Source organism: Bubalus kerabau, chromosome 1 (assembly GCF_029407905.1).
Source record: "Bubalus kerabau isolate K-KA32 ecotype Philippines breed swamp buffalo chromosome 1, PCC_UOA_SB_1v2, whole genome shotgun sequence".
In the NCBI taxonomy this organism is placed as follows: Eukaryota; Metazoa; Chordata; class Mammalia; order Artiodactyla; family Bovidae; genus Bubalus; species Bubalus kerabau.
Genome location: NC_073624.1, coordinates 231,132,261 through 231,141,742, shown reverse-complemented (window position 1 = coordinate 231,141,742; position 9,482 = coordinate 231,132,261).

Genomic DNA, 9,482 nt, shown 5'->3' with positions numbered 1-9,482 from the left:
TCCATCCTAGTCAGTCGATGAGTGTACAGTGTCTCATGAACGGACCCCAGGGAGGAGTCCCTAAGAACAAAAGGAATGGTGGCCCAGAGAACCTGCCTAGTTGGAGTTGCATTACAGAATGAGGGTAGACTGTGAGTCAATCTCATTGTTTCCTCCTTGTGGCAACCGTCATTGCCACCCTGAAGCAGTTATTTTGAGTTTTAGATGAGCCAGGACACTTAGTTCGGAGTTTGTCTATGAGCACCTCCATCCACATTCCCTCCATGATGCAGAGATCGGGTATGATGTCTCTGGGGCCCCAACCTTATCCAGATATACTCTACCACCACCTGGCTGGGTAACTTCCGATGTGCATTCACCCTTCTTGGACGTGACCTTCCCTGGCTGTTAAGTAGGGTCAATAATTTCTGTCCTGCCTGCTTGGTCAGCCTTTTAGGAGGCTCTAGTAAAGTATTTTGAGCTGAAAGAGGCTGGAATATGAACTCAAGAAAGGACTGAGGAATTGTTATATTTTTCCCCAATTAATTCTTTGTCTCCAAAGCCACACTTCATGGATGCCTTTTCATCATATTGCTGAGCTTTTAAACATTCTAAGGTTTTCCCTGGTGGCTCAGCGGTAAAGAATCCTGCTGCCAATACAGAAGATCTGGGTTCAGTCTCTGGGTCAGAAAGATCCCCTGGCAAAGGAAATGGCAATCCACTTCAGTATTCTTGCCTGGGAAATCCCATGGACAGAGGAGCCTGTTAGCTATAGTCCATGGGGTCGCAAAAGAGTCACACACGACTTAGCAACTAAACAACAATAATAAAATGTACTCAACGAAGTGTTAATTAATTCACCAGGTGTTTCTTAAGCATCTGCTATGTACTGTGCACTGTGCCAACTGTTGAGGCTTCTATGATTCAGGGAGAGCAAAATATGATTCCTGCCCTCTAGGAGCTCACAGTCTGGTGTGGAGAAAGCAGCAAACTGGCTGCAGAGGACGATGGATGCTCTTGAAGGAGAGAGTGCAGCAGAGAGAGGCACTGCACCTGGATTTGTGGGAGTAGGACCAGCTTCCAGCTGGAAGTAGCTCGTAAGCCGAGAAGGAGCAGGAGTTAGCTGGGTGAGAGACATGAGAGAGGCAGTGAAAAGAGACAGTGTTTGAAGCTAAAAGAACTACCAGATCAAGGGGCTACTTGGCCCCTTTCAACTTTGATACGCAGGTTCTTCATGGCTGAAACAGAGAGCTCAAGATGAAAAGAGACAAGAGGTAAAAGGCTAGAGAGGTAAACAGGGGCTTTCCGGCCTTGGACTTTATTTTGAGGACAGTAGACAGAAGAAAGCTCCCCGCTGCATCATGTTTTGCTATTCTTTTATTCCTTTTCACAATTTTAAATGCTCTCACTGGTTTATTTGTCTACCTACTTATGGTCTATCCCATTCTTCTTCCACCTAGCATGTAAACAGCATGATATCAGAGACTATGCCTTATTCTCTACTATAACTTCAGCCCTAGAAAAGTACCAGGCACACACAGAGGGTATTTAATTAATAATTGTTTAAAAGTGAATGAACAAATGAGTGAATGAATGAACTAATGAGAAAAAGAAAAGGGGAGACATAGATTTGGGAGTGTCCTTTGTACTTTGCCTTTATTTAGGGGAAAGCTTCCCCTCCCCACCGTCCACAGGAGAGAGGTGCAGCTCAACAAGTTTTGTCTTTTCAGGAAGTGAAGTGCAGGTGAGCGTGAGAAAAGGGCTAGGGAGAAGGATCAGGGTGAGTTGACCCAGAAACTGAAAGCCTAACTGAGGTCTGGACACCAAGTTCCTTTTCCTTAAGGCTCTGTGATCCATGGGAAATAACCTGGCCTTCACATTGAACTCCAAAAGATTTTAGGGCATCTGGGTCAGAATCAGGTCTTGTCCTACTTCCCAGGCTTTGATCTCTCAACCTCATGAGACTATCATCCCAGAAGGATCCTTGGGGATCGCCTAGTTCCTTGGACTCCAAGTGTCTTAGGTCCTTAGACTCTACTAACAGACATTCCCACTGCCACCTACCCTGCTCTTGTGCTTCTTAATGTTAAATTGACAAATTCATGTCAGCTACTGTATAGACTTTATGTTTTTGAAAGGTAGAAGTTCTTTTTCAGGCTACCCCCTGCCTGCTTCTCCTCCCACTTTCCATCTGTTTGCAATGCTGCCCTGGATGAAGCCTGGGCAAGTCAGGTCCTGATGCTTCACTCCACATTCTAAGCCCTATTTTCTCACCTCTTCCAAAACCAGCTACTGCTTCTCCCCATCATGTTCAAGGATGTCAAGCCTGGCATGCAGCAGAAACTTCCTGGAGAAGAGCTCTTTCTCCCCCAAATGTCCAAGAAATGTGAGTTTGAAGTGATCTGCCCTCAAAATTCTCCAGGTATCAGGAACCTTAATTGAGCAGGGTTTTCCTCTATAGCTACCTGTGTTCCCTAAGGACCAACCAGGGACCTTTCCAGAGGTCTAGAATTTCTGAATCATTCCACCAGTGATGGACCTATGACAGGGTAGGAGGGCTCAGGGAGGGCTTTTGTACTGCTGAATGTTTTCCAGAGACTATATTATAATCTTTCAAAGTTGTAAAAAAAATTAGTGGGAACAGACAGCATCAAAGCAGGGCCCCTGAAAGAAAGGATCCACCTCTCTCACACAGGGTTTGGGCTCTCTTGTGGCTTGTGGATCAGGGACTGAAAAGATGGCTGGTAGTTCAGGCTCATCCACTTCTGTTATTTGCTTGGCCAGTTCTGTCAGACTAATCAAAGATCCTTGTCTTTGGGAGCTGTGGGTTCAAGCTCCCAATTAGGCACTGGGAAGCATAGAAGAGTCTTGCTGATTTGGGCATCAGAGAAATGCGTATTCAAACCCCAGATCTGCCCTTTTCTAGCTATTTGAGAAAGACATCTTTCCTCATTTGTAAAATGGAGATTTTTATGTGGATGAGAGAATACATGAGAAAACATTTGGTGCAGGGTGTGGGATCCATTCCCATGGTTATCATCATTATTAAAGATGCCAGTGATGACCCCAAGTATCCCAGCCATGCAGTGCATGCCTGAACCAAGCATCCTTGAGGGCATGGAGGCTGGGGTTCTGACCCTCAGCATCCGACCACCCCATTGCCCCCTCAAATCACCATCCACAATTCTACAACTCAGCACGGCTCTGTGATCTCAGACCAGTCCCTGTAGTCTCCCTGGTCCTCCCTACCCTTTCTGAACCATTAGAAGCTGGACCACATGATCTCTAAGGGCTCCATCTGGCTTTGAAATTCTTTGTCCAGTTTCCTAGGGTCTCTCTGGGACAGTTAAGTACTTTGTGTACAAGCTCCTGAAATGTTCTTATCCACAGGTCAACACGGAGGCGGACTTTGGGGTTTCAGGACTTTGGAACACCCTGAGAGGGTGTCCTGCTCTTCCCACGCGCACACAGCCCTGTTTTACTTCCCCATTTACACAGAATCGCTGAGCTAAGATTAACTGAGTGCCTTCTATGGGCTAGGCTCTAAGTGTTTTAAACAGACTAACTTATTTAATCCTCATAACAACCCTATACAACACATATAATATAAATTCCATTTTAAAATCGAGGAAAGTGAGGGATAGAGAGGTTAGTAACCCAAGCCAGTAAGTGATGGAGATGAGGGTCCAGCTCAGACAATCTGGCTTCAGGGCCTGATACTCTCCTCTTTTATCCCAAAACTGCACTGACTCCAGAGAGTGAATGGGAACTTCAAAGTCACACAGCAGCCTACTCAATGATCTCTGACCATTAAGCCACTGGAAGAGTCTACCGAGGGCAATAAATAATAAGCTGAAGAGGAAAATATCTTGGCCTCTCCTTTTCTACATCCTCCTTCCACCCCCGAATCCTGTGGGCTATTTACTAAAAGTAGAGAAGCTAGGGTGTGGCCTTGTGGTAAGTGCCAAGGCTGGCCTGGCCAGACTGGCCCCACAGTGGTCAGCCCTCCTCAGGGCTAAGCTTGGCTGCCTCTCCCATCCACCCAGAAGCACAGTCAGAGTGCCTGCGGTGGAGGTGAGGGCAGGACTGAATCAGGAAAATATATTAGAAAGGGAAAAGGGCAGGGGCCAGGATTAGGGGAAAGGATGGGGTGCAGGGGGAAAAATACCCACTGTGTGTGCCAGACACAGGGCGGGGGACCTTCCCGTACCTCTTACATGGAAGGCCCTGTCATTACCCTCATATTATAAGGGAGGAAATTGGGACTCAGAGGGATGGATTACCTGCCCCAAGTTATGGGGTGTGTTCTCTCTATTACAGAAGACAGGAAAGAGGAAGAGAGAGGGGATAAAGGAGGAGGGAGTGAGGTATGGGGACCTTGGTGCTCTGCAAGGGCAATGAGCCCAGAGCTGTTCTTGCATCTCAGAAGGCTCACTGGGAGAATGTTTATCAGAATCCTCCACATTGACCCAGAGCATGACCTTCCAGCCTGTCTGTGCCTGCCCCGTGACTGCCTCTAGATATAAACAGCCTATTTATTAACCCCAGGAAACTGGCTCTTCTGCCACTTAGCCTTATCTCCTGGGATGGGAGGGCTTGGAGAGCAGAGGATGCCTGGCCAAATGTTTCCAGACTGGGAGGAGCAGCTGCTAGAAACCTGATGATCAGTGAAGAGCTGTACCAAAAGAAGCCACGGAGAACCCTCGTTCGGTCTGCGTCCACCCCCTTGCAGACTCACCCAAGGCAGCATGATGGGTTAATAAGCCCCCAAAGCCTTCAACCCAATGATTGCCACTTTGAGGGAATTAAAGCTTGACTCATTATTTTCCCTAATGATCCGCATCATTAGATCATTGTGGTGACACCAAATGAAATCATGGCTATAAAGGCACTTGGTAAATTGAACTCCCTCCAGCTGAACTCCTACTCCCACTCTAGCACCTAAGAAGGTATCCTCTCATCCAGTCCCTTCCACTCCAGCCCCCCAAACTCTATGCCCCCCATTCAACTAGTTTGTCTTAACACTCACCCACCACATGCTTACCACCACACACTAAGGAGTTAGGGTTGTAATCATATATACCTATTAGATTGTTGGAGGAATTAAGTTTAGCACCTCTATATGTTCAGCTTCATCTATCACCAGGTGACTCTTAGTTCCATAAAAGGCCTCCCACAGTGTTCGTATAAGTAACCAGGAGTGGGAATATTTTTGAATGGGGGACCAGAGATGAGGCAAGAATTGGCCGGGATCAGAAGGGGAGGAAGTGGATTTTACAGGCAGCTTGGAGGACTGGAATGACAACACCAAGAATGCTGGAATTTCTGGGAAAGGGAGGGCATGTGCAAACACAAGACTTGGATGAAAAGTCATAGGATATTTACAACTCCGGAAAGAACAGAACAAACACCATCTCATTCCAAGGCTAGTGGTGGGACACGGTGACCCTTCAGGGACACAGGAACTTGTGGTTATAATTGCGAGGTGTTGAAAACTCTCTGAGCTCATAGGTCTCATCCTGCCGGTTGCCTCTGCAGAGTCAGTGAGAATCGTGATCCCCTCTCCACTTTGCACTTTCAGAAACTTCTCCCGGTGTTTCCAATAATATTGCTTTATCCAGAGCCTTGGACTATGTCCCTTTTTCTTCCATTCTCTCTTATTCCCATTGAATCTATATATATTTTGTTTTCCTAGTTTGGGTATTTTTATTCATGTAATTATAATTGCATTCTTCTTGTAAAATTAAAACTTGGCAACTAAGGCTGAAAATCCCATTTCACTCCTTTTGCTTTTCATTTTTATCATGACTCTTCCTCTACAGCTTAATTAACGGTATGTTTATCTTTCCAGAATTTTCTCTGTGTGCACACACACCCCCACACACCTTTTAAAATATATGTGGCAACATTTTTTGGTTTGGCTTCTTTTCTTCTTTTTTTCATAAGTAGAATTGCACATTATTATTGTGTTACAACTTGCTTTTCTCACCCACTGTATGTTCTAGAGATCTGTCCATGTTAGCATTTTTTATCTACTTAATTTTTAACCACCGCCCAATGTGGCTGTTTTATGGCTTATTTACTCATTCCTCCCCTCATTCCACATTTCACTGCTACAAGCAATGATGCTGTGAACATCCTTCATACACTTTCTTGTGCACATGTGATTTTATTTCTCTATGGCAGAAATCTGACAGTAGAAATGCAGGTTATCAGGGTATGAACATCCCCTGCTGAATCTTAAGTATGGATTTTCCCTGACCACTCCTAGTCATTTCTTTTGGTCCACAGGTACCACATTTAAATCACCAGCTTCCTGCTCCTAACTCCCTTCTACCCAGAGGTCCCTCAGGTTCCTCAAACCTATACAGGAAGAGACCTTCCCTCCCCACAGCAGCCCCTGCTGGTGTACATGCTACATTCTCCCAGTTGTCCAAGGGTGGAAACTGTGTTCATGGTTCTCTCTTTCCTCCCCAGTGTCTAATAAGAGGTCAGATCTTGTGGAGTTAATCTCAGTAATGTCTTCTGGTTCTCATTTCTCCTCTGGTTACCTTTGGCCACGATTATTTAAAAATCCCCTAATAGTCTCCTTGTTCCCTTATGCAATACACCATACATATCTTAATAAAGCACAGTTGATGTCATTCTCTTTTGGTTGGTTCCCCCCAGTATAAAACACAGTAGGATCTCCTTGGACTGCTGAAGAAGTCTTCATGGACTTCTCCAACCTGGCTGTTTTCTCCCTCTAATTTTTATCTCTTCAGATCCCTCCTCTTTCACACTCTAGGCACACTGATCCTTTTGCATTCCCAAAAGTGCTCGTATTTCTTGCCTCCAAGACTTGGTTTCTCTGTTTCCTCTCCTAGAAGTCTCTTTCCTAGCTCTGGCTATTAAGGGTCTATCAATCCTTCTAGGTCCTGCCAAATAAATATTAAGGATTTGGGTTGCAGGGGTCTGACACAAGTAGACAATTTCTTAACCTCTCTAATCATCCATTTTCTTCCCTATAAAAAGAACATTAATGCTGTCCAGGTCTGTGGGGAACTTTTAGTTAGGTGATACATATGAAGCTCTAAGCACGGTGCGTTCTACAGAGTAAATACTAAATAAACCTTAGCTCTTACTGGCATCACACTTCTTTTACAAAGCCGTACTTGGTCTCACCATCAAATGGACTTTCCCACCTTCCAGGGCTCTCCCTATTCGAGTGGACATTTAGCCATTCCATTTCTAAGTCTGTCTTCACACTTGATAATGACCTCCTGAGGGTCAGGGATCCTCTAATTTATTTCTGCATGCCTCAGAGTGTCTCCAGCACAGTGCCTAGAACTGAACTGAATGTAAGGAGAATAACACACTGTTCTCCATTTGGAGGTGCTGAGAAGGAAAGAGAGCCACTTATATGGAACTAGAAGACAGCTTTGGATTCCACCTTGGCACTCACTGGTTGATGAGAATCCATACACATCCCCCAGTTTCCTTATGGATAAAATGAGGAAAATACTACTACCAGCCTCACAAGGTTGGGGTGAGCTTCTGTGTACCACATAACCACACATCCCCCAACCCATCCCAAAAGCAAAATAGTAAGAACTTTCTAGTTGTTTTTTGAATCTTAGTTTGCCTTCTCAGAGTAGCTGGCCTCCCCCTTGTGGAAAAAATTCCGATTGCAGTCTATGAGTCTATAAAGAATCTGGGAGCCAGAGTTTATCTCAGCAATATTTATATTGTTGAAAACCTGAAAACCAACCAGGCCTTCCAATAGAAGGTGGCCCTAGTGGTAAAGAACCAACCTGCCAATGCAGGAGATGTAAGAGACCCAGGTTTGACCCCTGGGTCGGGAAGATCCCATGGAGAAGGACATGGCAACCCACTCCAGTATTCTTGCCTGGAGAATCCCATAGACAGAGGAGCCTGGAAGGCTACAGTCCATAGGACTGCACAGAGTTGGACACGACTGAAGCAACTTAGCACGCACGCACACCATACAAAGGGAGATAATCTAGCCATTTGAATATAATGAAATAGATGTCTAGGGGATACTTCCAAGTAAAACTCCAATTATTAACATATAAACTTTGTACAATTTTGTGTCTACACACATACATTAAATGTTAATAGTGCTTATGTTGTATAGTGAAATTCAGTTGTTTTTCACTTGGGGTTCACCTGGAGTCAACCCCAAGTATGTGAATCCCATTGAGAGGCAGTGAAAGTCCAAATCCTACAACCCCATGGACTATACAGTCCATGGAATTCTCCCGGCCAGAATACTGGAGTGAGTAGCCAAACCCTTCTCCAGGGGATCTTCTCAACCAAGGGATCAAACCAAGTCTCCCACATTGCAGGCAGACTCTTTACCAGCTGAGCTACCAGAGAATCCAATTGATAAGGGAATCCCAAGATAAATGAAAACAGATCGATATGTGCTCCCTGGGCCTGCTGCGTGCAGACATCCCAGCCAGGAAAGGGTGGAATGGAAAGCCAAGGGGAATAAAGGATCTTAGGCTGGAGTTCTGGGAGCCTCTCAGAAGTGGGCCGATGGGGGCTGTGTATCCACAGTTCTTGGCCAGGCTGATCTGAAGTCCTAAAACTGACTCTTTGTTCCCAGCACCAGCCAGACACGGAGCCAAAGACAAAATGCCAAAACCATCCAGGCCTTACTGGAGACACTGACTGGTGAGTAAGTGTATCCTCTGAGGCTCTAGTCTAGACTGGGGGAGCACCAGAGCGTGAAAAAGGACAGATGTGGTAAGTGTTGGAGACCAGGAGCACTTTTGGAGCTCCGGGGACAGAAAGAGCCTCCCAGGGGTTCAGGGGCAGGGAAGGTTCCTGGAAGAGGTTGCAAATAAGTTGCATACACATTTGTTCAGCATTTTACCCAGGATTTTTCAATGATTCAGCACCCAAGGACCACCTAATGGATAGCCAGAACATACGAAGACTGTACTTTTTAAGTTTTTTGTTAGTTAGTACTTAAAATTTAAACGATATAAGAAGTAATACTCTTATATAAGTGAAAGGGACAAAACTACTTTTAGTCTTCAACCAAAGTGTGTATATCTGGCTCCATGGGGGAAGGTCAATTTTACTTCTGGTTTTTCTCTTTTCTTTTTCCTTCTGCTATATTAGAAAAATATGAACTTAAAACTGTAGGTCATCAGTTACTGTGGAAAACGGTATGGTGGTTCCTCAAAAAATGAAACGCAGAATTACCACATGATCCAGCAATTCCACTGTTACATATATACCTAAAAAAAACTGAAGCAAGGACCAAATTTGTGCTCTTAACCATTGAGCCATACTACCTTCCCGGCGGTCCAAAGACAGAAACTTTTAAACTTGAATGATAAAAGCTGATTCCAATAGTACCAGAGGGTAAGTGAATGTCAAAACTGACAGTTACATTCAGTGACTTGGAGGAGAACAGACATTTAGGGAGCCATGAAAATACGAGGCAAGCTGAAGTATAGGTGCTTGGTGTCTTCATTGCAAACAGAACC